The sequence below is a fragment of the Poecilia reticulata genome, chromosome 13 (assembly GCF_904066995.2).
Source record: "Poecilia reticulata chromosome 13, P_reticulata-male-v2, whole genome shotgun sequence".
Lineage (NCBI taxonomy): Eukaryota > Metazoa > Chordata > Actinopteri > Cyprinodontiformes > Poeciliidae > Poecilia > Poecilia reticulata.
The window spans coordinates 20,429,914-20,452,911 of NC_088842.1; the positions used below are offsets into that span (position 1 = coordinate 20,429,914).

The following is a 22,998-nucleotide window of genomic DNA, read 5'->3' on the forward strand; positions in this document are numbered from 1 at the left end:
ATGATGCTCACCAGGCTGAAAAGTCAGCTCCCCATGAAAAGACTCTGCATTTTAAATTTTCCAGTTATGTCTCTTTCAAACTATAGCGTGCCAAAGGATCCCACTATATAAAAAGCTATGCATCCTATTAATTGGTCCTAATTTAGTGTGTTGCCTAAGAAAATCGAAGACACATCTGCTAAAGCTACCCATTGCATGTTTCTGGCTGCAACTTTCTTTTTACACCCACCTGAGCTCCAACATTCTCTTGAGAGAGCTTAGCACAATACACTGGCATTACTGGTACTGTGATGATACCTCTGTTATCCTGACTCCATATCCTGTTCAGATAACCTACAAAAAATGGAAACTTACTTCATCTCTTCCTTTTTCTTCCTCCCAACTCCCATAGGATGAAAGGAATAGCCTGAGGGGGACCATTTGTATCTGCTGACCCTGTCCAGCTCTTGTCTTAGTTGTCCAGCCTGTAGGCCATCTAGTCATATGGAACCAGGTGCGAAGAGGAGTAATGACACAGATCGATGTCAGAGGATGTGCTGGCTGTAGGGAAGCACCCTCGCTCCCGCATTTAGCTCTCCTTTGCTTATTTAAAGACACTGCTAGGGAAATGAGCGCTGAGCTTTTATATGGTGGACTCTTGCCGTTTTCCTGTTGCACCTTTTTCATGATGCGCCACACAGAACATGTACAAAAGATATGCTACTGATTTGGCAATTATTAGCTACATTGAAAACTGACCAAATTGATCTAAGATAAAATACAAATGGTGATCACTCACCATGTTACTGTACCTATACAGTAGAACTGTACTCACAACTGAATCAGTAGAATCATATTTTAAACAGTTCAGTTATCCAGTATTACTATTATTGCAGCTAATAGCTAGCTTACTTAACATTAGCACTCCAGCTAATCCTATTTCCTTATAAATGCAGAGAAGATAAAAACAGTTTCAAATTTCTGTCATAATTGCTATTATTATTATTGTTATTATTATAATCATCATCATCATCATTATTATTATTATTATTATTATTATTATTATTATTATTATTATTATTATTATTATTATTATTATTATTATTAATATTATTATTATTAGTAGTAGTAGTAGTAGTAGTAGTACTAGTAGTAGTAATATTATAATATATAATAACAATAATAATAATAGTTATTAATATTATTGCTACTGGTACTATTAGAAATCATAGCAATATTAGAAACACAAATGTCCACTCCAGGGAATGTTGCTGTTGTGTATTCTGAAGCCTTCAGAAGAGATTAAGCAAGTAATCATCAGAATGTGGTTCCTCCAGGAATCAGCTATGAGAATGAATGGATTACAAGAAAGTAATTCCAAGCTCAATATCAGAAGCTATCCCAAAGCCAAGAAAACAGATTCTGATCTCATACTTTGGTTGTGTCCTCCAGCTCTTTGCAGCCGTCTAAGTACCTCTGAGACTTTCCAGTGCATAAACCACCTTCGCTTTATAGCACCATGAAGGTCACAAGTTCATTCAGATATTTTACACCTTCATTTCAACAGACTTGGCCAGCAGTTTTTGAATAGCAGCCACTACATCCATTTATGGACTATAAATAAACCTAACTATAGATATAAAAAAAAAGACCCGGACACATTAAGGTGAACAGTAATTTCGCTTGCCTTCATACTTTAGAAATGTTTCTGGAAAAAGGAATTGTGTCCACTTTAATTTTTTAATCATGTGGGCCACATTGTGTCACCCTACCGCCCATATGGAGACATCCATTTCCTGCAAAGAACGTAACCAGCAGCTTATCAGCTCCTTCAGACATCTTCATCACAAACAAACACACAGAAACACACATGACTGCTCAGTTACGCGCGCACCCCAGCTCGCAGTAGCGCCTGCTCCTGGACAGACAAACACAAAGACCCTCAAAGACGGCACAGGCAGATAAACAGGATTAGGCTCTAACAGGCCAGCAGACAACAGGACAGAAGAAGGACATGCTGTGTGTGCTTGTGTGTGTGTGTGATACGCAAGCCAGAGTGCTATCTGTCTGTAACGGAGTGTTAGATTAAGTCTGTCTTTCTTAGTATGCATGCCCATAGACCCGTCTATTCCTGCTAAACACCCTTCTTCCCCCTCTTCCTCTGCCTCCCTAAGTCTTCTGTGATAAACAAACGAGTAACGCAAAATTGCTTATTGACTTGAACAAAGGTTATTTATAACATCATTGCCTAACTGCTTAGTCTTCCTCGTGTAGCGGCAGCTGTGACAGGTTAATGCTTTAACCAACAAAACAGCTTTTTCTTTTTTCAATGAAAGCATTCGCTGCTGCATGCTTGGTTCCATTAATTCCTCTTTCGCATAATATGTAAACAGCGTGCTGCAATGGCGAGGCACACTGTAACAGCAAATACCACACGGTATATTAACATTTAAATTTTAAGCTCTCGGATGACACGACTATTCAGTGCAGCCAGAGCATTAGCCGCACAGAAGGTACCAGGCATAAAGGGCAGACAATACCAACAAAGAGTACTAAAAGTGAAAATGAAACAGAATATCAAAAGGTAGGTACAAGTCCAAGATTTTCTTTAAACCCTACTTGGAAAACTCAGAGAAGTGTTTAATAGTTCACCTCGAGGACAAGAAACATCATGACTGACACTATTAGACTTGGCTCCTTGCAGTGATCACAGGGGGTTTACGAAATGTTGCATCGCCTCATGTTCTCACGAATCCCACTGCATGCGGAAAGCGTTTGATACAGGCATGGCAAATTATCACAAATGCACCAACTCATCTATCAAAGAGTGAGCAGCAAAGACAAGACATCGGGACTCACACTGACTTTCTCTCTCATCACTGGGCGTAAATGAGAACATGTTTCTTTATGCCGTCAGGGGCACCATCACTTCTGGAGCGAATGTTCAAAAGGAGCAAGCAGGTGTCTTCTATCTCAAGATTAATTCCAGTCTGACAGAAGTTACTGATTTACTTGGGAGAAGATTTTTATTTTTTTCCCCCAGAAGTTGGAATATATCTAGCACTATGCTATCATCCTCTGGCAAGAAGCAGATCAAACTACAAGTCAGATGGGAGAAACATGGTGTAAATGTTCCTTTTTCTGATAGTTTGGCTGGTTTTGTGCTCAAACACTTTCTAATGAGCACATGCTCCCTAAAAAATTTGGGAGCATGATGTTTTTACGTGACAAACATGGAACAGGTGGTGTGATCCCCTGTGTCACAAAAAAAAGCTCCCTATTTAGATGAAAGCTATGTAAACGGGAGAATCTTTTCATTTAACTTTGGTAGAAAGTAGTTATTTTCTATGACTACACTACAGCAAAGAAAATAGTAAGTTATAACAAAACTGATATGTTAATTATAAAAAATTAAAAAAATATGAATGGACATGAACTACTCCATGTAGGAGCTGTGAAATTACTTCAAGAGTTTGTATGGTAAACTATGTACATTCATTATTTCAGATTAAACCAGTGTGAACTGATCATACAGCTGATTCCCATAAGGGAGACTCTAGATGAAACACATTTTTGCTTACAAAAATCTGCAGCAAGAAGATTTAATTTTACCCCTCAACAGAATATTTTAAGTGATTTGATGGTAAAATGCAAAGAAATGATGTTTCATCTCCAAGCTCAAAAGTCACTGAGTTAACCCTTGTATGTAGAAATGGGGTCCAACCGACACCCACACACGTAAAACTTGTATCATTTGCCATAGTCCTCTATGTTTGCCTCAGTCCTCGCATGCACAAGGGTTAAACTGAGTTAAGAATTATGTCAAAAGTGTTTAAAGAAACCTTTCTGACATCTGGGGCAATAAGGTAGAAAAGTCGACAGTTAAGCTATTTGGTCTCAATAACTGATCGGCAAGCAAGACATTATTTCCAAGATGATTTTTCTCCATTATTTTATCTTTTTGTCATTTTATAAATTTTACATTACAATTTTTCAAAAAACATTCTATAGTCAGGCAGAAGAACCAAGGCCTTCATTCAATTGATCAATAAACCATAATTTTGAGCTCTGTTGTCTTTTTCTTTTTTTTTTTACTTTACTTTTTTATTGTTCCTATTTATGCTCTGGGTATCAGACTGTGCCCTTCCAAGTAGCTATTTTATGCCCTTTGTGTATATTATATGAAAGCTGAATCTTCTGTCAAAAAGTTGGTCCCTCTGCTCCGCAGTTCTTTATCGTTCTTTACTCTGAAAATGCATACTTCAACAGAAAACAGAAATATCCTAGTTGTCTGTAAAATCGTGCTAATATATATATATATATATATATATATATATATATATATATATATATATATATATATATATATATATATATATATATATATATTTGAGAAACACTGTAGTTGATGTCCAATGTTACGATCATTTTAGGAAAACTTATTTTATCTAATACATTTAATGCCACTAGAATTGAGTTTACCAGTAAGAATAACAGCAATAAAAACGGACATTTGGAGTATGGTACAGACTACCACAAACCGAGTGCCTAACTCCCCAGCTAGTGCCAATTTAGGTGAGATCAGTATTAGCCTGACATTATCCCAGCCTCACCACTATAAGCCATGGGCAGAAGGCAAACACGTATTGGACATTTTCCTGGGAGCAGCTGCAGAAATTATGTCTGACTCTGAGAGGAAGAAGGTAAGCCACCAGGTTAAAAAGCTCATCTTTCGCCTCTCTATCTCGCCTTATACCCTCCCTGCCTATCGCTAACCTCTCACCTCTTCCTCCCTCTGCTGCCCAGCCATGCTCACCATTTCTGTCTGCCCGCTTCCTTCCTCACTCATGCATAAAATAGATGTGTGCCAGCAACAAATGTGCACGCACGAACACAAAAGCTGAATCCTGACAACCAGTGGGCTAAACCTAGAATTTACCTCAACAGCTGGGTTCACCACCAGCAACAATTACAACCATTAGCATGCTTAATTAACAGATTTGCTGGCAGCTCATGCAGGCTGAACACAGATCCAAACGTCTCTGCCTTAACCACCAAGCCTCGAGAGATCCAACTTCCACAACGCTCCCTTGTAAGGTGGGGATTTTGTGGTAAAGCTAGCACTTTACCGCTGGGATGCTTAGCCTTAAAGAAGATAAATGATAAAACAATAACTTGTTTTTGCTCGACTGTCTGTTCCAAAGACTCCGGCTACGTTTGATGCTCTCTGTCACAGCCAGTGTCTTTTGATGTGATGCGCGTAGCCAGAAACGGCAAACACGTAAACAAAAGCTGTTTGAGTAAACACATCAAGGCTGCGCTCTTCGTCATCAGGGCTCGCTTGGGGAGGGACACCAGTAGCAGAGCTCTGGAATCATTCCCAAACCCTCAAATGAGGCTTAAATGGAGAAATTAGTGTTGTCCTCAAACATTGTCAACCTAGCTACAGCCTGAGTTCTCTTACAAACTCAGGCTCCTCATATTTATTCGAAAACCGTTTCAGTTGAACTCAGTGATTGGAAAGAAAGCCAGAGGCCTTTTTAGATATCCAACTGTAAGCCCATGATGCAACATTTTCATAGCTAGACTTGATGTACATCTTTACAGTCTTAGGTACAGCAATATCTGAAAATATACTAAACAAAAGCTTCATACTACAATAAAAAAAATAGCTTCTGGAGAAAAAAAACTCCAAAATCCATGGTCCAATTGGCAGTCTTATGTCAGTTCCAGTAAAAATGGAGAAAGAGACCGTGTTCAAAGGCCAGAGGGGATTTGTAGTCTTTCTATCAAGTTACGGCTCTCCCACAGGGTGTCCTCTCACTAGGGCATGCCTAAAAAAACCTTCAAAGTGAGCTACCAGGAGGTATTCTAATCAAATGCCTGACTACTTCAACCTTTTGATGGGGAGGTGCAGCAGCTCTGCGTCCGGCCTCCCTAGATGACAAGAGCTCCTCAACCGATGAGGATGAATCCAACCATCGTGTTGTCGAAGCTTATTTGAGCCAATCTTGTTTCTTTCAGACCTGATCTGTGTCTCGTGTCCATAGGTGAGAGTCAGAACAAATATGAAGTGATAAATCAAAACTGCTGATTTTCGACTTGCGTCTCTCTTCATTATGACAGACAGAACCAGCCTCCACATGCTGCTATAGAAATTAAGTTTGGGATTTATATTACTGAACATGATACACCAGAAATTCCAGGGCAGGAATTTTTCTGATTTACTTGAACAGACAGATTGGTTAATTGAATTTCCAAAGCCTTGTTTATAGCCGTTATTTTACACCTCTTCAAGGGCAAACAACATTGCTCACAAATTTCAGAGAAATGAGTGATCAAGTGATCCAACAGAGCTTCAAATCCTAAACTTCTGGGAAATCTTTCCCCTCCTTGTTTTTCAGCACCACAGCTCACAAAGAAAAGGAGAGCAGGATTTTGGTTGTGGTTTGAATGGCTGACCCAAACTCTAGTCAGCCGTTACTCATTCCTATTATATTGTTCACTAAATGATTGGCATTATGATTAAAATAGATTTTTCTTCAGTCTTTTTATATTTCACTTTTTTTCTTTTTTAAAGTGACATAATCCAAACTTGAGAGAGAAAAAAAAGAGGATGCATGAAGTGGGGAGAAATAAAAGGGTGTCATGCTTGAACAATCTTCTGTAAGGTACTGGGAAATTAGGTTATAACTTCATACAACAATAATGTAATGGTACGCCAGTGCAGGAGGAAGGGGAAAACCCAATTAGATATGGGCACTGGTGCACAGTCCTCGAGAGAGATCGACTTGCTCAGTTAAAAATATATCATAGTGCTCAGCTTATTAAGATGTCATCTGTGCAAACTCTGCAGGTTCAGGGTAAATACCCTCATGGCAAATTCTTCTGTGGGCACGTCGATCCACTCTGTCACCGTTTTTGCAGTCGGAGGCTCTTTAGTGGCTGTCACTGGCTGCCTAGAATGCTTCATAAACATCTTGTGCTTTTTCACCTAATTAGGCTGCAGGGATTTCACTAAAACAGAGTCAACTGTTCAACTTGCATTAGCAGTACTTAAAAAAAGAAAAAAAGAAAAACTACTGCTGCTGGATCTACCTCCACCCAGGACTCTTCCTCGCTCTTTCCTTAAGTTCTCAAATTAATCAATGTCACCCCCTTTTGTAGTTTTCCTTTTAATTTTCTATTTTTCATTTCTGGGTGATGTAGTAGTTGTTGTTCATGGTTAGAAAGCTAAGAAGTCAATTCTTTGGAAATAATTTGTTGCAATGCTCACTCGGGAATCGCACGAGGTTCGTTCAACAACGGAACGCATAACAGAGTTTAGATTTACCATGTTTAGCGTTCACACTGGACTCCTCTCCACACTCAGCAAATATTCCCAGCCTTTATGCTTTTATTAGATATTTCAGCCAGAGCGCTATCTGCTGAAAGAAAGCAATACTGATTTAACATCCAATTAAGAGTCCTGGCAGAGGAAATAGTAGTCTAATTCAGTTATAACATTTGCTGACTGACTTGCACTCTATCTGGTTTCTGCCAACATTTACACACACTCGCACGTGCGTGCAGGAGCACAAATATTCATGGCTGTGCCTAGCGCACACACACTGCGTGGAAATGTGTGAATGAGACATCTCCATAACCAGACCAGCTGACCTGAGACTCGGAGAGCTGCCTGTGACTCCGGGGAGATGCATAATAGAATTTCTCCAGCCGCCTTCCTGTTAATTACAACAGACCTTGGCTCAGAATAAATATGTATTTATTCAGAGGATACAGCAGTCTGAATGCATATTATACACAGCCAAGCCCTGGTCATTCAGGACAATGGAATATGGAATGACTAGACAACATGAGAAATAAATGACAGTACTAACAATAGTTAGATTGTGTGTAAGTGGATCAAGCAGCAGTGGGTTGCTACTTACCCACAAAGCTGTGATTCTGAAAAATGCACATCCTAGTATTTTAGATTTAGATTAAATCTGTACCAGAAAGTAGATACAACAGGTATGATTTGATGGTATAATATTAATAACACTATGTATTTATTAGTAAATCATCACTGGAAGTGTCTGCCCCATTACCAGATTTTTTTTTTATCAAACAGCTCTGCAGGTTTATTGGATAAGCCTTTTTTTTTTTTTTTACCAAATTTTATATGCAGGGTGATACGCCAACAACTAGGGTGAGTTGGAATGACAGAACTTTAATTAACGTCAACTGAACTGAAAGACCTTAACTAAAATTAATTCAAATTATAATTAATAAATTGAACTGAACTTACTTTAATTCACCTGTCAAGGAATAGTTCAAACAATTAGAAAAAAAAAATCTAACTGACGGAAATAAACTGAACTCGAGCAATTTGAAATAAAATGACAAAGAAGATAAAAAGAGCATAATAGTTATGTAGAATTAAATTGACTTTCAATTAATATTAACTAAAAGTGAAATTATTTAAATGTAACTGTCAAGAACAAAACTGACTTAATCTGAACCAATTAAATAAAGTGAACTGAACTGATTTGGGGATGCATACTGGTGCACACAGGTTCAAATCCCCCAAAGCCTGCTATTTACAGATCTTTTATCTGCAAGAAGTACTTGGTTTTTGGACAGCTCTTTTAATTATTCTTCTGAATCTTGGATCAGAAATCTTAGCTGACCATGGCTAGTTTGTAGTGAAATTATGTTTGTTTTACTCCTGCATTGCTCTGGACCAGTAAGACACTTTTTTGTAAAGTTCTCTTTGCTTGTAGCAGTTATACCTCTCCGTACAGTACTTTGGTAATGAGATACGTTTACAGTAACCATCAGTGAATATTAAAGCAGCTCATATTGATTTGCACATGGCAGCATTAGACACACTTCTAACTACTGCCAGATCTTGGTTGATTTCTTTCCATTTTACTTTATTAAAGTAATTTGTGGAATAATTTGCTTTGTTTGTATTTGTGGATTTCTTGCGTTGATCCCAACATCAACAGAACATGAATTGAGAAAAACAATTTGTTTAGTACTTTCTATAAAGTGAACCAGAAAATATAAAAACTGAAACTAGGAAACATAAGTTCAACAAACTTCTTCTTTTTTTTTTACTCTCACTTAAAATGCATCTTTTACATACACATTGGACACTGACTAAAATATATTTGTCCATGTTTTTCTCACTCCTTTGCTCTTGCACTCTTGTACAGATGCACAAATGTACACACATTCCCCTTTGCTCTGTGGGCCAGGCAACAGCTGTGTTTGGTGCAAGTGGAAGAGCAACTAATGAACCAAACACAACGCTTGACAATTCACATCTGCTGACACTCTCCAGCTGCTGCCAGCAGGCTGGCCTTCGCAAGCCCCCATAGACCAAGACCTAACACTAGGGCAGGCACCTGGGAAAGACACTAGACGTACACACACGCCTATGAATATACATAAACCCAACAAACTACGCAGGCACACAGAAATTCCTGAAAATCACGCTTTGAGGGTGATCCCCACGATACCAAAAAAAAAAGCTTCTGCTTAGAATAAGTGAGGATGCAGACATTTGATGCGGAGGTGGGAGCAAAACGAATCCATTTGACCACAGTTAACATAGACTGAAACCACAAAAGCTACAAATGAGTGGTGTTCCACCTACTCTCTGTAGATGCATAAATTACTTGCCACAATTTGCCACATGCAGTTTTACCTTGTTATGCACATCAACCTGCAGAAAAATGTTACATACGCAGCTGTCTCAGATACCTGTCCTAAAGTTTTGTGTCTCTCAGCGCAAAGGCTTTATTTATAACCAGGTCTGAGCAAGAAAAAGCCCCGTTGTCATTGCAGCAGACAGGTTCTGCAGAAGGTCTCATTAGAAAGAGAACACAACCCCTGATGTGTCACTCACCTGGAATGTATGCGTTTGTTTTTATATGTCCTTGTACGAGAAAGAGGTTTGTAATCCTACTGTGAGCAACCCGTTTGTCGCTATAACATTTGTATCTAAGGCTGTGTGCTTAGCAGAACATCCCACTATCGTGGACGTAACAACAAAGAGCAGATAGAGGACTGCCGCTCCTGCTGAGGTACACTGACACACAAGCGATGAGGCATGCATGGTAAATACTAAAGCAACTTAAGAGCAAACAGAGTTGGGCTGAAAAGGCCTCTCCTGTTTGCATCAGCCTTGCTCTATTGTCCTATGTAGTAAAAAGTAAAAACGAGCAAAACAGCAGACATTTCCCACATGCACCCATCTCTGCTCACATCCTCTCAGAGCCTGTTTTCAGACGAGCCTTCGCTCTCCCACACACCATCTCCAATTCGCCCAGAATTCTAATGTGATGAAAAATGACTCGTCTTTTCTGATTACATTTGATAACAATTTTGTCAAGGCTCCTCTGGCAGGCGGTTAGGAGCAGTCCCATCAGCAGCTGTAGCTAATTAGCTGCTATCGCTAGCTGTTTTGGCTCACCCTCTGCTGCATCCCTCTGGCCCCAGTCGCTCCTACGTGTAAATTACCGGATTGCCGTGATAAAAAAGAGCTGGCAAATACGTGATCACAAGAAAATGGGAGATGAAAATGGTGCAGAAGTCAGACAAAATCTGGCGAAAACAAAAATAAACCGCCTGTTTTCAGACATGTCCTTGATTAAAATGGGAAAGTTTATATAATGCAGTTAGAGCATTTTTAATACATTTTTACTTTTATATCTAAAATATGTGATCTTTGTCTGTTAATTATGTTTTTCTATTTTTTTATTCTTTTTTACATTAAAATATTTCAATAGGACACACAAATATAGAAATCTACAAATGTATCAAATTACTGTACTGATCAAACGCTAACCTTCAATAAGAACAGAACTGAATGTCCTTTCCCCTGCATTCCTAAAAGCCAGGAATAATACTTCAGATAACAGCAAAGCATAGCAGAAATTTCCAGGGACTAACTTGAGATGATTTGCTTTGCGTCACCATATTGCTGATAGTTGCTGACCGAGTGGGGAAAGTGCTTCTGAGAGAAATAAAAAGTGGCCTGATAAAAAAAAAAAAAAAGAAAAAAAGAGAAACAACAAACAAACAAAAAAAAAAGACGCACAAAGCAATCAAGGAGAACAGAGAGCCCGGTCAAGGACAGGGGGGCGAGGGATAACATCTGGGTCAATCTAATCCCCCCTGATTAATTCCAGGTCCTTTCTAACTGTACATTAGATACAGTGTCATCAGCAACCTCCATGTTAATGGAAGTTTCATCAGGGTTGCAGGAATCTGGCCCGCAGAGTGCTGTAAGTGAGCGCAGATTAACCTCCTCGCCATTAAAGCCATTTGTTTGGTGTCATCCTTCATTCGGCGGCAGATATTGCATCAACCAAACCTTGTTATGAGAGTAGCAACAAGAAGGGATGGCATGGAACTTTTAAAAGAATATCTAAGTCCTCATAATAGAAAAATCAATATAAAATGTGTACTCATGGTACCACAGCAATAAATCGTGCAATATGGTTACATCAGCAGGTTTTGCTTTTCAGTCTTAATGGGATGAGAGAAATTAGAGAAAAAAGCCTGTGAACAACCTAAATGCCCTTCAGCTACCAGTGGACAGTTCACTTAAGCCAAGGAAATAAGTTCTGCTCTACAATAATGGTACCTCTAAAGGCTTTACAACGACTAAATAACAGCTATAGAGTGTGAAATTATTTTAAGCGGCATGTACCAATCAAATGGTGGAGCCTTTTAACAAATCAAGAGGGAAAGGAAATTGCAATGTGCTCAGAATGAACAGTTTTTATGGGTATTAATCTGATGCAGGACAGCCGTTTAGTTTAAAAACTAATTGAGATGGATGTAGTTGTAATTGTTTTCTCCTGAATGTTCATTGTTTTGTTGTTTTTTTAAGTAGAATTACTTGGGTGTATTTGGAATGACTTCCCAGAAATGCATTAAGGCATTAATTGCATTCTAAATAAATCACAGTTGCACCTCAGAAATCACAATGTATTAGATTTAATTAGAAAATAATATATATGATATTATTTAGATTCATTTCAATTTGAGTAATTTATTTCTGTTTTTGTGTTCATTTTGTGATAAATTGGCATTCCTGCTAGTGAAGACTCAACATTCAGTTCCTCTAAAGTGAGAATAAACCAGAATAGTATGTTATCAAATTCAAATGTTAAAATAAGAAAAAAAACTATGTGACTAATACTTACAGCTGGTAATGTAAATATACTGTATGCTAGAACACAGTTAAGTACTGTACTTCCAGTGTCAAATGGCACAGCAGGCTCAGCAGCTAGAAAATAGCTTTAGAATAACAAATCTTGTGAACGAACAGTAAGTTTCACTTTAATTTAAAGGGGCAGTGTTATGTATTTTCCTGGCACATTGAGCCATTTTATAGCTTATACTTGTATCGCGCTTTATCAATCCCATAGGACCCCAAAGCGTTTTACACTACATTCAGTCATTCATGCATTCATACACACACACACACACACACACACACACGCACACACTGATTTTATAGCACAATCAAGTAACTATACATCCTGTATTTGTTATAAAAATGCTGAATATATAAAAAAAGACTTAAAATAAATTTAACTTTGCAATTCAACACCTTGAAATTGGGCTTCTGTCTCTTTAAGAAGCTTCTGGTCTTTCCAACAATCCAGGTTTAGCAACTCATCACAACAGCTTTCCTCCATTAAGTCTTTAAAAAATCTTTCTTCAATTGTAGTTTGAATGATGAGCTCAGCAGATATGCGGTTGAATCACATGTTTGCCAATTGCTGCTGCTGCTAGTCTGGAGGAGTTATGTGGGGGAGTTGCGGAGAAGGGGTGCTCCGTGAGGCGGGAGGTCGGCTGAAGACTGCAACTCAAAGGTTAGGAGCTTTGTGGAAGAGGCAGCACTCGGTGAGAGCAAATGATTAGCTCACCAGAATGGCGTTCAAGGGAGAATAAAGGATTTCTCAAACATACATGAAAGACTCAAAGCAAAACTTCAGGTATATTTTTGATGAGACAATAACATTATAACATGATGTAAAGTAAAAAATAAAAAATAAAAATTACATTATGTCCACCACTCCCCCTAAAACTGTAGCTGTTTCTTTATATGACTTTTCTTCATTTAGATAAGTTTTTCTCAGGTGGTAGAGTGCCCACAAACTTCATTTGTGTTAGAATAAAAAGGACCGTGTCGTAAAACTACATCCTTACCCAGCCTGGGTTCAGACCCGTGTCTGGCGGTTTTGTATCAGCACTGAGAGCCCGGTTCCACCCTGCTCCCCAGAACCTCGAGAGAATCTGTGCTTACAGCACCCAGATGGGTAACAATGGTCCTGGATATACCTTATATCAGCGTAAGATTCTTTTTACTTATGTGTGTCTAGGCAAAATTGTATCTGTTTTGTACATCGTTTCTTTTTAGGCTGTTAACTAATCCATTTTAATGACTTGAGATTATGAGATTTTTTTTTGTTTTTCAGACATTTTCTTTACTGCACATCTCACGTCTCCATTCCAACTTAATTAAAAATAGCTTTTGCCCTTAGAGTTTTAATCTAATTCTGCAGTGACATGACTGATCACTCTGGCTTCATTATCCACAGATGTCCCTTTTATCAGTTGATCCACCAACGTACGGGGCGTTGAAAACGACATGGGCTAGAACTGATGCCACCTCTCAGTAGGTTGCCTGGGAAAATAGAAAGCAAGTCATAATGACAGCAGAATCCATGCTGGCATTCTTAATTGCTGCGACTTTAACATTTGCTAGATGTAGCATGTGCAACAGTAGCAAATGTTAAAAGCTGCCTCGCTGTACGAATCTTGAGTCTTAAAGAATTCACGGATGTGGTTAATTCTGTTCCATCGCAGCTATGTTGCTTAATGAGGCAAGGCAAAGGGAAAAGAAAGTCAACAAAATCATCCACAGGTTAGCTGACAGTTGTTTTCATGCTAATTGAGCATATGCCAGCAGGCTTCTCTGTGTTAAAAGCACAAATTCCAGGAGTGGCTGTGATTCAGACAAGGTGAATGCTGACTGATGTTTGCGAGAATAACAATTGGGTTCAACCAACTACCTTGTGAAGCTCACCCACACAAACAATGCTAAGCTTCCTCTGGGTGTGCGTGCGTGCATGTGCGAGTGTGTTTATAGAAAGTTTGTTCAGCAGATGAAAGAAGGAAGAGCAAGTCACTGGCAGCACTCAAAAGCTTCTAACCAGTGTGAGATTGGCAATCCGCATATTGACACCCATGTGTCAAAAAAAAACCCACATCAGATGGAATATTGTTCTACCTCTCATACCTGGTGGGATCTCATAGAGTCAGTGGTAATTCTTTATGATCTCAGGGTGCAGCTGCTTTTTGACCAATCATATGTAACATAGTTGTCTGTTCTCCCTTTTCAAGCCTAACAGCTTTAGTTTTAGTCAGATCGTGTTCAAAGAACATCTGTCAGAGTTCTGGAGAGTCTGGTATTGTGACATTAGAGAGAGATCCTTTGAGTCCTGTGGATTTTCAAGAGGGGATCTCTCTGTCGTTTGGGCTTGCTTCCTACACATGCCATCTAATCTAATCTGACTGCTCTCTGGGACATTTGCATCTTTTGCTGTGCTTTTTGAGCCACTATTTGTGAGACCGATTTTCCTCATAGTAAAGGAGGAGGGCTCCGTTGTAAAGAAATGCCATTGAAATTGAAACTACGACTGGTCTTGAAAAATGCTTAAATTGACGGCAAGTTCCAAAAATAATCAGGTGAATACCAGAATACATCTGAATAACTTTTCACAGAACCTGCTGTGTTGCAACAAGATAAGTGTTGTGATAATTGTACCTTTCAATGATCATAATGTTGTGACTGATTTTGTATACAGAAAAAGTCTGACAGGTAAAATGGTAGGTGCAAATAATAATAATTGGTTCAGAAATGCCGATTTCCGATTACGGTTAAAATCACTGCCATAATTTTACCTTGATTAATTTAAAATTTCCATTCAAGAGAGCAGGAAAATTGCCAAAATCACTGAACTGAAATTTGATTCCTTTGATGTCGATCACAAACGCTGGCAGTAATTACAAAAGCAATCAAAGCTGTCTCCTTGCTAGAGCGATATTGGATGCTGGAGGTGATGCAATTATTTAAGAAACAATTGGTCGGTTTATCTCAGCAAACTATTTTTTTTTTCTGTCAGACAAATGCTCTGCAAATCTTTAGATACAACCAGAATAACACCCAATGAAGTAAAAGTTTAAGTTTTTCTTCTGCCCTCCATCACTCTATGACCAGGCTGCTCAACGTGCCATGGAGCAATAGGCTACTCAGAATATTTCTTCTTCTGCATGCAGGAAAATGAGGAGAGGGCCTCAGATCTTAGACCCCCACGGTGGTGGAGACTTTAAAAACAACAATCAAAAGCTTGCAGCAGCAGCAGAAATGAAAGCAGGCAACAGAGTGCCTGTGGTTTTGCAGTGCTGTAGGTTTTGCAGCTTAAACAGACCACTCAGAATGTTAGGGTATGCTTGATGTATTGTGCAAAGTGTGCTAACAATCCTGGGTGACGTAGCAGCATGGTTCGAGTTTGCAGACTGAACTAGCTCTCAGATATAGCCTCATTTATCTGTCCTAAAACTAACATCATAACAAGTTTGTCACAGTAACAGAAAATAGAAAAGTGATTTGATCTGAGAATTGAACTGATTAGAAAACAAAATTATCACAGTTGTGATTTTTTTCCACTTTTTTTTTTTTTATTTGGCCGAATTGTCTTTTCTAGCTTTCACACATTCATTCATTTGAATAAAAAATATATTTTAAAAACAATTCAATATGGATAACTTACTTTTGCTAATCTAGTTTTGGAAAACATAACAGAGTTAGGTTATGAGTTTGTCTCAGAAAACTGGGCAAAGCTTTCAATGCCCAAAAAATGGTTTAAGGTGTTTAATGTTATGGCTACCAAAATTGGATTATGAGGTTTACAGTAACTGAGAGAGAACCCATGCAACCACGGGTAGAACAAATTCCATGCAGAAGACCCCTGGTCAAGATTTGAATCCAGGAGCTTCTTGTTGCAATGCAACTGCAATTACTTAGAATGTAAAAGGCTTATCATAGGTGACTGACAGATTGACATTGTTATTTCAAGAAAAAGTCTTCCAATCAAGATTTACTTAAAACAAAAATGTTATGTTGCACATATATTTGGCAAAATGGAAGACGGAGAACTTGAGTAGTAAATTTGTCTTTAAAAATAATGCTGTTTTGTTAAGTTAATGCAAATCTTTCCTTTGTGGTGCAGACCTGTCAGGAAATGGCAGTTCTATTTGTTCAGCTTGTCACTCTCAAATCCACCCCAACCAAGTTTTTGGGTAAGAACTATCCCCACACTTGACAATCAAATAGTAACTGATTGTTACTATTAAGTTATCTCCAATAGTAACATCAAATGTAGAAACCTTGACTCTGGCGTACTCCCTCTAACTCACCCAAGAAATGACCGGATGCACCAACTGCAGGGGCTGGCATGCCTACCTCTTAGAGAGCTCTCATTTTCTTAAACAAACTACACCCTTCACAGGATTTGATAAATGGGCCAAAAGCAAAGCATGACATTTAGAGGAACAAATCTTTTTTTTTTTTTTTTTTCAAAAATAAAAGAATTAAAAAAAGGACATCCTGCTGTGCTTAGATCTTGAGAAATGGCTGAAGTACAAAGAAGAGAGGGAAAAAAAAACTTGAACTCAGACTGGGTTGTGACTGATTGTTTTTGAGTAATAGCTCCACATAGTGTGTTAGATCCTCCGGGCCCGCTGCACTGCATCTGTCCAAAGACAAAGCTAATCGCGGAAGACGGCGATGTGAGGGATTGCGGCAGAGGGGTCCACCGCGGGGCAACTAGGCTCATGCTGGGTGCGATGTTTGTGTGTGGACGTGTGTGTGTGTGTGTGTGTGTGTGTGCCAGCTTGAACATGAGCTCAGTGTGGGGGTCATAACTTACACATCAGAGAGGCTTACCTCAAAGTGTACAACTTGTACATGTGACATGTTTTTTTCTTTTTCTTTCTTTTTTCGTCTCACTAGAGTGAACTAGTGTTGGCTGAATTTGGTTTTAAAACTCAGACCAATAGAAACTGCTATTGCAGACTATGAAGGACACAATAGCAGCTTACTTTGCTTTTGGTTGACTGTTTGCAAGACAAGCATTACTCATTCTTGATGATTCCTGCTATTACTTTAACATTACTTCAAATAAAATGACCTACACAGGCTCATCATGAGGACGTCTCTGACTTCCCCCTTGATACGATCGAACCAAGAGCATGATGTTTTAAATATACATACCTGTATGTTATAAGTTGTAACTGAACAAGAGAGTATTTTTTAATATATAATAATATTTCTCCCCTCACAACATGTAGGCACCTAATCCTACAGAACCCACTAGCAAGATAGTGGCTAACCCAGATCTATCCCATATTCAAGATGGTCTAGTTGATTTTTCTTACACTTAATTTACCAGACAAAGCCCCATGCTAGATAACACTTCTTGAGATAGATGATAACTGTTGTCGTCAGCTAATGTCACATGATCTAATGAGGTCTCTTTTTATCATCGTTTTTTCCCACACAATCCCGTGGCTTAAAAATTGGAAAAGACTCATGTATCCACAGCACAGTTATCTCGTCTTGCTTTCCGCTTTTTTTAATACCACTTTTTAAATGATACTTTAGCATTGATATGAGAAAACACCAGACATGCCTTCAATGAAAAATGTTGTAGGGAAGATATCATTGACTTGCTGTTAAGGGATGGAAGCCAAATGATCCATGTTTCTCTGGTGAGTGAATGATAAACACACTTGTTCCACTGTGGACAGACACCATGTTAAAGCAAAGGCACCGGAAGAGAAGTAGTCATCAGCCAACTCCGACGCCACAGGGAGGCATTGTCAAACATGACTGAGAATGCTGAATGAGGGATGCTGACGGGAGAGGGAAAGTGAGAAAAAAAGAGCAGCCTGTTGGGTCCTCTGTAACCCGGCAAGCGGGAAGAGTAGTGGAGGTTGTGAATAACAAATTAATTAGAAATGGGAGCAAGATAGCAATGGATGAAAGGGCCGACGAACAGGGTCCAGGGGAGGAGGGAGGCAAAAAAAGAAAAAAAAGAAAAAAGCCAATCATGGAGCAGTGAGCTGTGAGCCCCATCCATTATGTGGGGACTGACAAGTTACCAGCAGTCAGAGCAGGAGCTGCACTTAATAAATCAAAGCTGACAACTCCTCCTTGGCCCTATCTCAAGTACAGCTTTCCCACTTCCCCTTCCCCAGTTTCCATTAAGCTTCACCTTCTGCAAATTTGAGCTCCGCCGCTGTCCACCTTCCAAGGGCTTTACAGGGACTGGATTTGTTAATCCCCCTGGTTGTTTCCGAAAATATACACTCAATCCTGAACAAAACAGTGGCTCTGACAGACAGAGGGCAACAAGTTAGGTCGAAAAAGCTCACACACTTGTGTAACCATTTCACCTGACTTTTTTACCTTTTGTTGCACAACTGTGAAAGATAAAAGTTTCACAAAGGACAAAATGCATAACAAATGAAAAGAGAATAAACAAACTGAGGCAACATTTTCATGTTGATTTCGAGAAACCATTAGAAAAAAATGTTCCTCCTAATAACATACTGTCAGTGAAGTTCATGGATATCAATTTGTGCACTTTTTCTCTGGGTGACAACTTGCAGTAATGGATACAAGAGTCCTGAGGTGCTAGGTGGACTGAATAGCATTGACCAATGAGCCCATGCATTTACATATCCTGCTCTATCTACATTTCTTTTTATTCCCCAAGGACTTACTGCAATGCTCACAAATGTCCAGTTTCAACAGAGGAAACAGACCAAACAGCAGAAGCTTACTAAAACAATCAAGTCCCTATGTCCAGTGCTATTAAGCATTTTCTTAACAAAGGTAGAGCATCACAAAACACATTTTAATTGGAATGAGCTTCCTAAAGTAACATGTTTTTCTTTCTTGCTCACGTTCTGTTTAGTCAAACTCTTACAGAAGTTGATCAATTAGCACCTGCTGGAGAGGCAAGATGTCTAAACAAGTCTTGTGCAGCGCGGCACAACATTTTCAGCAATTAAGACTGTTGCTTGTACTTAATAGAAAGAGCCCTTTAGGGAACAATTAGATACACACACACACACACACACACACACACACACACACACACATGCAGACATGAAAAACAATCGCACACCTACACCTGATTACTGCTGCAGATGTTTCAACAATTTTCAACTGTAGACCTCTCTGGGATCAATTGTAATCAAGTGTCTAAATGGGCTGCAAATCGACCTGGGCATTCCCTCATTTTCACCTCATTTCTAGTTTCAGTACATGGAAGACTGTTGTGTCCTTGTTTGGTAGCTTTTCACTTCACTAATGATACTCAAAGGCACCAGTTACATAGAGAGAGATGTAAGTGAGTTAGTAGCTTATGAGAAATGCTTTGTTTGACCCAACATGCCAACAAGAACCCCATTTGTCCCAAAAAAGGTCACTGTTGTCACTAAGTCTATTTTTTAATCACAGTGAATACAAATATTTCATGAGCAAGGCAGAAAAGAAAAAAAAAAGCAAACATAAGCATACGTAATCACAGGGTGTCCACTCCTCCACTTGATAGAAGATGACTCCACCAGTAACATTTTCATCTGTACAAGATCCTGTAGTGCAAATCACACTTTAAAAAAGGCATGTGCGCATACAAGTGCTAAAATAGCTATTGATATAAAGTGCTTTAACGGAGCCACAAACGTAGATGTGTCACAAACTCAGCCAGGGTTACACAATAAAAATAAATAAATCTTACATTTAAGCAAAAACCATACCTAAAAATAAAATGCCTGAAACTTACCAATACATTTGTAGATTTATAGTTAAATGTTGGTGTAAAATGAAGAAGGGGTCAGTGGTTGCAGCACACATTTGTTCAACATAAAATTATCATATGTGAGACTAATAAAGAAAACCTTAAACTTTGCTTGTCTTGTTATGTATTGGGTTGTCATGTAGGTGTAGACATGTGAAATTGTGATGGTATTATTTTTCTCCTTAAAAAGAACACAACAGTTTCACAGTGTTCGCATACAAATTTAAAATAACAGATGCCTTTTTCACCTATCTGACTGTACTTTTACCCCAATTATAAACTTATTATAGATGAAGGAACAAATGACACCAAATGTTTACAGTTCCAGGTACCCGGCACAGGCCTGGTTGACAAAGCCCAACTTCTTTCAAAAGAAGTTGGTTGTTTAATGTGGACTTTCTTTACACAACCATAAAAAACTTATACCATGCTTGCTTTTACTTTTCCTCTGATAACAGAAAAATGATAAGAAGTAGTCAAGAAGGTTTAAAGGGATTAGAACTTTGCGTCTCCCATAGATTTCCTTCTTCCTTTGGAGAAAAAATATATATTTGCCAGACATTTACCCAACCAAACAGTGGAAGAGAATCTGAGTGCCTGCTGCAACATAATAATTCATGCGTCTCATGACTTTTTTCTGACCAAGTCAAGAAAAATTACTTCCTGAAGTTTTGTTTCCTTTGGCAAATTATTAAATTATACTTTTATAGATCATTAAATTTGTGCACATACAGTCAATTCTTTTATGGGACACCTTTGCCCAAGATAATAGAAAGAAAATGCACCTCCAGAACCTGCGGGCTCACAGCTAGCTCAACCAAACACCAGATAAATGCACAAAATGCATTGTTCTCAGCTCAGAGCAGTTAGAAACTCTCTCTCTCTCTCTCTCTCTCTCTCTCTCTCTCTCTCTCTCTCTCTCTCTCTCTCTCTCTCTCTCTCTCTCTCTCTCTCTCTCTCTCTCTCGCTCTCTAGCCTTCGCTGACATACAGTATAAATTGTGTACCTGCAGTTTTCTGATAAAAGCAAGGGAGATTTCAGAGATTTAGCGAACACAACTGCTTCCAGAGTGATAACGATGGTAAACAAAACATTATTACTATGTCGCTATCACAGCTAAACCTGGTGGTGTAATATGAGTGGTGCCAAAATCCAGAATATCATGTTTGATTTAAGGATTAAAAATGCAAATTAAAAAAAAAAAAGTGAGTATAGGGCATGCCAGAAGGGATAGGTAGGTTATTACCATTAAAAGAATTCAGCATGCCTTTTAATAAAATTGGCTTACTTAACAGCAAATGAAATGGCACTTGATCCCTACACTTTGTTCATGAAACTACAATAATGTGCAAGATGAATTTTGTTGAATTTATTCACGTTAGTGCTAAAAATTTATTTAATGCAGAGCCAAAATCAGTACTTGAGTACTGATTTTGGCTCAAAATACTTTTTGCCTCTTAACGCCATATTATTTTAAAATAGAAAAAATTGTCCCCACTAAAAATAAGTAATAACCCCATCATCCTGAGTACAAATACAGAAATAAATATGAAAATGTGTGTCTAATTTGTAACTTTTAGCTATAGGGAAGAACTTCCTGCAGCACATACTCTTCTGTATCTCCACATTCTTCACATCTCTCCCTCATATTTTTAGTTCTCAAGGCACAAATTGCTATGCATTTACTATTGGGGGGAAAACTTATTGAGCCTAGGTGGGATATTTTCCACACAGGCCAAGCTGTTACTCCACTATATATCATATTAGTTTCTTCCTGAGTTTAAGTAATTGGTATGCCTGTCCTTCTGCCCAGAGGGCTCGGGGTTAGGAGGCTCTAAAAATGGACGTAGCAAAGGAGGCAACAGTTCAGTGGCAGCAGGTATACCTTCACAGAGTCCTTCTGATGAGGTCCCGTGAGTTCTGTGCATCTGCTGCTTCAGATAAGCAAACCTCAGATGCCACCGGGAGAAGTAAGAAAAAAGAGAAAGATGGATCTTCTCTCTCACTATTTCCCTATTTCAGAATGAAATGAAGAGAGGACTTTGCCCAGAGTGAAAAATGGAAATTTACAGACTGTGGATTCCATGTTACCTGTGCTAAAGCCAGGCTCATGGTTCGCTGTTGTGATCATTTGAGATGAGGTGGACAGCAACCGACTGGATTGCCTGCCGATCGCTATGAGCCTCAAAAATATGTGTTTCAGCAGGCCTCTGGCTTCAATTTCATCTACACATAATTCTTGGGGAAAAAAAAATCCTAAAAATGTTTAAATAGGAAAAAAAGAAACATTTTTGTAATTCTTAGGTACATAACAGGGCACATCCTCCCAAAGATCTGAACAGGAAACTAAAAAAGAGAAAAAAATTAGTCTTTGTCTGGTTTTGACTCCTTTCTCCCGAGGCCGTGTGACAGACAGATGGTTGCTGAGATTATACTGGCTGGATGCGCTGCCTGCTTTCTCCCTTAAGTCACAGTGCTTGATGTTGCAAGGCCAACGCTTTCAAAATAATAACAGGCACACAGTCTAGCTCATGCATTATGAAGACAGGAAAAAACAGCTGCAGAACATCGCCAACAATAATAACATTAGTTTTGGCATAAAAAAACTGCCTTGGCTTCCTGCTTAACTTTACATACAAGAGCTCTTTTTGAAGTTTTTCTTAAAGTAAAATGCAACCTACAACTTTGCATGTCTCAGCGAGCTTCTTCTTTTGTATGGGGTACAGTGCTATACTGGTTGGTAAAGCCATAACGGCATATTGATCCCATGGCAACATTAAGTTGGCTTTTTTGAGACTGCTGCATTTTAAAATAATCTTTTTTGGACTACTACTTTGAGTGAATAGCAACATTGTGAAAAAACAGCTGGTTTGTTTCACCAGAGCATTTTTCACAAAACAGCATTTTTAGAATTACAGAACAGAATTACATTTCTATCTATCTATATATATATATATATATATATATATATATATATATGTGTGTGTGTGTGTGTGTGTGTGCGTCTGTGTGCGAAATTTTTCATAGCCTATGAGTTTTGTGTGCACACATGTGGCTCTCAGCATACATAATTCTG

At 38.7% G+C, this 22,998-nt stretch overlaps 1 protein-coding gene across 15 annotated transcripts in view; it reads right to left on the bottom strand.

The window, feature by feature from the left end:
- Positions 1 to 22,998, bottom strand: part of kirrel3b (kirre like nephrin family adhesion molecule 3b) — a 225,514-nt gene that overhangs the window by 123,816 nt on the left and 78,700 nt on the right. The window lies entirely within an intron of this gene.